Below are 6,000 nucleotides of genomic sequence, written 5' to 3' on the forward strand. Positions count from 1 at the left end.
TCATCTTGTTTCATTTTTTCCTCTCTTCAGACTATATGATGATTGTCTTTCTCTGATTGATTTATTTCACTTAGCATAATATCCTCTAGTTCCAGCCACATTGTTGTAAATGGCACGATTTCATTTTTGATGGCTGCATAATATTCCATTGTGTGTATGTATGTACATACACACACTCTCCACATCTTTATCTATTCATCTGTTGGTGTACATCTGGGATCTTTCCATAGTTTGACTATTGTGGACATTATTGCTATAAATATTGGGGTGCATGTGGTCCTTCAGATCTATCTTTGGGGTAAATACCCAATAGTACAATTGCTGGGTCATAGGGTAGCTCCATTTTTTACTTTTTTGAGGAAACTATACTGTTTTCCAGAGTGGCTGCACTCGTTTGCATTTCCATCAATAGTGTAGGAGGAGGGCACCTGGGTGGCTCAGTGGGTTAAGCCTCTGCCTTTGGCTGAGGTCATGGTCTCAGGGTCCTGGGATCAAGTCCCACATCTGGCTTTCTGCTCAGTGGGGAGCCTGCTTCCCCCTTCTCTCTGCCAATCTCTCCCCCTACTTGTGATCTCTGTCAGATAGATAAATAAAATCTTTTTTTTTTTTAATAGTGTAGAAGGGTTCCCAAAAGGCAAGTTTCTATCCTCTAGCAGACAAGAACACCACCTTTTTTCTCAATGCATTGTAAAAGGAATGAAGTCTTCCATGGAAAAAAATTCTATCTAAATTTCTCCAACAAGAGAGCTTAATAAATTGTGTTTTCACTGTACATTTCAAGTATTTTAACTTGAAAAAGAGAAAATGTTCACTATATATTTCATTGTAAATGAGGTGATAAAACTATGTATTTTAACGCTACCTTGCGTACGTGAATATGCCCAGTAAAAATGGGAAAAATCTTGTGACAAAAGTGTGAACTGTGGTTATTTCTGGGCTGTGCTGTGACAAGCAGGCTACGGTGGTGGGTTTTCCCCTCTGTGCTCTGTGTTTCCCACGGTGAGGGTGGGTTGCATCTGTTTTCATGGGGAAAGCCACGACTACATCAGGCTTGAAACTGAAGTAACCGGAACAGCCAAGGGCTCAGACCTAGTGTTTCTGGCTTTGGTATGTGTCTGTGCTGTGAAGGATATTTGCTTCCATCATTTAGGCACCACTTGGTCCCCAGTTCCTGTTTCTCCAAATTAATGCCCTGCAGATGCAAAAGTTCCAAAGGTGCACCCTAGGAGCTCAGAGAGTGTGGAAGGCTGGTCTAGCCACTTACTTGCCCCAGGGTAGTGGGGGGGGGGGCAGTTTCCCAGGCTGCAAACTGGGGTGAATCCCTACACCACAGTGTTATTAGACTAACATAACCTAAAATAGAGCACTAATACAAAAATTCTCCACAAATGTCACAATTCTCCTCTTTCTACCTGTTTTACCAGACTGGTTTTTGCCCAGAAATGGAAATGAATAAAAGGATAAAGCAACTTCAGAATACTGAAAAAGCCTTCTCGTTTGCAGGCAAATAACCTGTAACCACATTGCAGGTGAGGCGGGGACAGTGTTTTCCAAACTTGGGCATTCACATGCCACCTCAATTTGGCCACATCTTTATTTTATTTTATATCAACTCTTTTATGGTGGTAAAATACACATAAAAGTTAGCCTTGCCATCATTTTTAATTATGAAGTTCTGTGGCTTTCACTACGTCCATATGGCTGGGCAACCATCCCCACCATCCCTCTCCAGAACTTTCTCATCTTCCCAAATTGAAAGTTTACCCATTAAAGAGTAACTCCCTATTCCTCTCCCCAACCCCAGCCTCTGGGGCTTGGATCTACTTTTTGTGTAGATGAATTTGACTTGACTTGTCAAATTTGAATTTGACTTGAATTTGACTCCTCCAGATACCTCCTGTAAGTAGAGCCATCTAACAGACAGCCTTTTGGGTCTGCCATATTTGGCTTAGCATGTCTTCCAGGCTCATCCATATTAGGGCATGGGTCAGAACTTCATTCCATTTTAAGGTGAAACAATATTCCATGGTAATACGTTGTCCATTCGTCCATCCATGGACATCTGGGTTGTTTTCCCCCTTTAAGCGACTGTGAATAATGTGCTGTGAACAATGGTGTCCAGTCCCTGCTTTCAGTTCTTTGATGCATCTCCTCACAGGTGGAATTGTAGGAGCATTGGACAACCCTCTCCTTTGATTCTGTGAAGACCCACCAACCTGGTTTTCACAGCAACTTCACCTTTCTGCATTCCCACCCATGGTGCACAATGCTTTGTTTCTCCACCTCCTCACCAACCCTTGTTGCAGCCTGGGTTTCATTTTGTTTTGCTTTTTTAAGAATAGCCATTTTTTTTTTTTTAGATTTTTTATTTTTTATAAACATATATTTTTATCCCCAGGGGTACAGGTCTGTGAATCACCTGGTTTAGACACTTCACAGCACTCACCAAATCACATACCCTCCCAAATGTCCATAATCCCACCCCCTTCTCCCAAACCCCCTCCCCCCAGCAACCCTCAGTTTGTTTTGTGAGATTAAGAGTCACTTATGGTTTGTCTCCCTCCCAATCCCATCTTGTTTCATTTATTCTTCTTCTACCCACTTAAGCCTCCATGTTGCATCACCACTTCCTCATATCAGGGAGATCATATGATAGTTGTCTTTCTCTGCTTGACTTATTTCGCTAAGCATGATACGCTCTAGTTCCATCCATGTTGTTGCAAATAAGAATAGCCATTTTTCATGGGGTGTGTGGAGTAGCGTCTCACTGAGTTTGATTTTCATTGACCTAGTGATGAGCGATGTTGAGCATCTTTTCATGTTCTGGTCAGCGATCAACTCATTTTCTAAAATGCTTTTTAACCTGTCCAAAACAAATTGTGAAGTCCTGGGTAATTGACACAAGACCTGAAATTTAAAAGCAATTAATAATGAATAGTGATGGGGTGCCTGGGTGGCTCAGTGGATGGGAGTCTCTGCCTTTGGCTCAGGTCATGATTCCAGGGTCCTGGGATTGAGTCCCTCGTCAAGCTCTCTGTTCAGCAGGGAGCCTGCTTCCCTTTCTCTCTGCCTGCCTCTCTGCCTACTTATGATCTCTGTCAAATAAATAAATAAAATCTTAAAAAAAAAATGAATAGTGATAATGGTCACCTGGGTGCCATCTAAAAATCATGAACCACAAGTACATTTTGGGAAATGGTGCTCTAGGGGAAGCCAAAGATGTTGATCCTACCTTCAAAAGGCTTATGGGCTCCTCAAAGCAAAGTGCCCATGTGATGAGGACCATTCCAGACAATACACCCAGCAACGGGGAATAAATATCAGGGTCTGGAGGAGGGGATCCAGGTGTCCATCGCAGTCAGCCCCACTTCCTGCTGTGGATTCCACTTCCTCCAGGATTCTCATCAGTCCTGGGGGAAACTTTAAGAAAAGGAGTAATGGAACAGGCTGCTGTCTCCAACACTGCAAATGACCTTAAGGCATAGCTGATAACACATTCTTCCTCCTCTGCCCATTCTTATATTCCCTCACCCTGAGCTTGGCACCAATGCTGCTTTACAGGGCTCACACCTGGTGGAGCGACAAGACCCTTGAGATCCATGCCCTGACCACCATGACCTTCTCAGCTGCGTCTGCAGTATCTGCCCATTGACCATCAAGTTGGGCAGGGAGGACCAAGATATCCCCCAGGGAATCGCCTGGGCTTTGGATCCTCCACAACAGCCAACTGTTAGGTGTTCTAGAGAGGAAGCATCTCCTTGTTCTAGATGGTTCCCTTTGAGGGCAAGTCCCAACAAGATGCAGCTTTGAGCCAACATTCCTTTCTGATTTATCCCCCAGGAAGTCCTGCCTCACAGGTGGGTGCCTGCTCTCCACTGCCTTCTCGCATGCGTGCACATGTGCGCTCACACACACAGGCTGCATGGGTCTAGCTGCTTAAGTAACAGTAAATAATTGGTTCTAACCTACTTACAATTCCTGTGGTCCATAATTCCTTACCTTTCTACCTTACGTTATTTTCGGGAACTGTGCAGGTTATCATTTCACCTCGGAACTTAGCTGACAATGTTCAGCAAATCATCATGCAACAACTGATGGTTAATTGCTTCCTTCTTTTCACAGCTTAGACATTCATTGGGGACCAAGAACTAGTCCCAGTTATTAGCCAACATTGTCCTCCAAGGATCCCTAACAAGTTGGATCCCTCTAACAAGTTCCTTAAACAACCAAAAACAAGAAAAAACGGGAAGGGAAATCAGACTACCCACACTTTTTCTGCAAGAAGACCTCCCATCCTGAGGGCCCCCCACAGCAAGGGTGCCAGTCCTCATCCCCTCTCTGTGGGAGGTAAAAGGAACAGCAGGAAAAGAGCCACTCCGGGCCAGCAGGGACTCTCCAGGTGCCTTCAGGCAGGAAGAACACAGGTACAGGAAGACCTCACTGCGTGGGCTTGGAGCTACTTTTTTTTTTTAAAGCTTCACTTGAAAAAATTTCCAAAACTAACAAAGTCATTTGGTGCTACATTGCCTGTGCCACCATCAGAAGAGTATTTGGCTGCACTAATTTCTTAAACTAGACACATATTCCTTAGATTAAAAAGAGAGGAGAGGCACCTGGGTGGTACAGTTGGTTAAGTGAAAGACTCTTGGTTTCAGCTCAGGTTGTGATGTCAGGCTCATGAGATCGAGCCCCTTGTTGGGCTCTGAGCTCAATGCAGAATCTGCTTAAGTTTCTCCTGCCCTCTCCCTTTGCCCCCACCCAAGCACATGCTCTCTCTCTTCTCTCTCTCTCTCTCAAATAAATAAGTGAATCTTTTTTTTAATAAAGGCATGAAAGACTAACCCTTAAAGAATGTTAAAGAAGCCAACAGAAGAGAAAGGGAAGACCCTGGGGAGAGCACCAATAGAGCCAAGTCAGAGCAGGGCAGGTCAAGGACAAGGTGAGGCACACCACCAACTCTTTGCTGAGGAAAGGGCCAAGGGCAGCCCTGATGAGTATCCAAGGACCAGTTGGAAGAAGGAACAACCCCTGAGAAGACTTAAAGGTGAAGGAAGCTTCCAGAAGGACACCAGGCATACTAAGCATGACAGAGAAGTCAGGAGGGAACTGCTGTGAACCCTGACTTAATCAGTAGAGGCAGCCCAGGACACACAATAGCAAAGCATCCCAGATCCCACTGACCACCCCAGGACTGACAACTTCAGGACCAGTCAAGGTGCATGGTATGGACAAATTCCACATTCTAAAAGCTGGCATAGATTTTGATAGGCCTTAAGAAGTGGTCCTGAACTTTAAAAATGTAACACCCCCTCCCCCCACCTTGGCAGAGGGGCTGGCTCTGTATAATTCAAGCATCTTACCTCTGGGAGGTGAAATATGATCTGGGGTTTCCCCACCCCTCCCCCATTTTCCTATCTCTCCCACCCCCTCCCCACCACCATGGGATGGACTACTCTATGAGCTGAACCTTCACCCCAAAAGGCCTCTCTCAGAAATCCCATAACACTCTACCATGCTGATTTGTTTTCATGTCTGACCCATCACTGGTCCACAAGCCTCCTCAGCACCTGTGTGCCAATGGCTGGGGACCCAGAGCTACACCCTAGAATTCTGCATGGAGGAAGAAAAGACAGAAGTAAGGGAGGGAGGGAAGAAGGGGGGAGGAAGGAAAGCAGGGAGCCCTTCCTTATCTTTTTCTTTCTCATTAACAGCTACACTTTGTAAGACAATTAGCACTTCTTAAGACCATCTCCTACATCCCCTCTTGGAGGGAAGATGATAAAGAAAAGAACAAGGGGGTGGGCACCTGGGTGGCTCAGTGGGTTAAAGCCTCTGCTTTCAGCTCAGGTCATGATCCCAGGGTCCTGGGATGGAGCCCCACATCGGGCTCTCTGCTCAACAGGGAGCTTGCTTCCCCCTCTCTCTGCCTGCCTCTATGCCTACTTGTCAAATAAATAAATAAAGCAATGTGCCAGGCCTTCTGTAAAACTCTTGACATTT

This window comes from Mustela nigripes, chromosome 2 (genome assembly GCF_022355385.1).
Source record: "Mustela nigripes isolate SB6536 chromosome 2, MUSNIG.SB6536, whole genome shotgun sequence".
NCBI classification, from domain to species: Eukaryota; Metazoa; Chordata; class Mammalia; order Carnivora; family Mustelidae; genus Mustela; species Mustela nigripes.